Genomic DNA, 1,292 nt, shown 5'->3' with positions numbered 1-1,292 from the left:
AACTAACCAGGGAAAGCAGACAGAGGCTTCTGTCTGGAACATGGAAATGAGAGACCCTGCTTAGGTTTTATGGTTAACCCTTTAACACCTGAGGCGTCGTCGGTGACACTAACACAAAATCTTTAACACACTGGAACTTTTCAGCCATTAAAACGATCAACATAACTCACCGCTGGTGAAGAAACAGTGAAGAAGAAGTGGAGTGTGCGCGGTATCCGCTCTCTCCTGTAGTTCACACCAGACGCGCATTTTTCCAGGACGGTCAACAGACGGAGTATAAGTTGCAGTTTTTTTCTTAGTTTAGCCTGGGGTGTAATTTCTTTGTGTGTGTTTTTTTAAATACATAAATAGACTAATATTTGTTATTTTACCAGTTGGTTGTCCTTTAGCAGTTGTTTCCTCCAACAACCACTAGAGGGCGCTGCATCTGAGTATCAGTATTTGCTACTGACAGCAGAAGAAGTGTCGTCCAAAACAAACATCTGATCGTCTTCCTCTTAAGCTTTGATATTTTTCTTATACAAACCAAAATATTAATATTATTGAATTTATTTATTTATTTTTAGCAACATTTGGGTTGGTGGATTTGTTCTGAAATAGACTTTTCTCCCAAAAGCACAACTCATAATTTAGAGTGACTTATATGTGGTTTTCTTCTTCTTGATTAGACATTTTAGCTCTTGCGACTTATACTCCAGTGCGACTTGTACTCCGGAAAATACGGTAGTTAGTAGAGCTACAGTTCTTTAATCAAACTCTTGTTGACACACACGGAGAGAAGTGTGTGTGTGCTGTGATTGTGTGTTTATTTTCATCTCTACAGTCTGTTTAGATACAAAAAACATGATCACATTTGTCAATCGGTGGGTTATATTGTGAAAATTTGGTTATATTTTGAAAATAAATTAGATTTTCCCATGTATTTTGATGTAACTTCCTGTCAGAATTGACGCGGATCAGTCACGGTTCGTGCACAAAATAGACCAGACGCCGAAACGATCCGCCGCACGGCGGGAACCTTCCATAGAGGACGGCGGCGCTCCGTGTCTGCTGTGAACCACACCATTGGTTAACAAGTTCACCGAATGGAAGGGCCTCTGCTCTGTGTCCAGTGTGAACCGGGCCTTAGGCTCCTTCTAATGTTCCTAATTCGGATCCGTTCAGGACCTGAACTCCTGCAGTAGTTTGATGCAGCAGCTTCCTTCTAAACGTTTACATCAGGATTGTTCCTGATCCAGGATGAATCCAGCAGGATTCCTGCAAAATGAGCGGTGCTACTGTCACCCAAATCT

The sequence above is a fragment of the Oryzias melastigma genome, linkage group LG19 (genome assembly GCF_002922805.2).
Source record: "Oryzias melastigma strain HK-1 linkage group LG19, ASM292280v2, whole genome shotgun sequence".
NCBI classification, from domain to species: Eukaryota; Metazoa; Chordata; class Actinopteri; order Beloniformes; family Adrianichthyidae; genus Oryzias; species Oryzias melastigma.
This window is presented reverse-complemented; position numbering follows the sequence as displayed.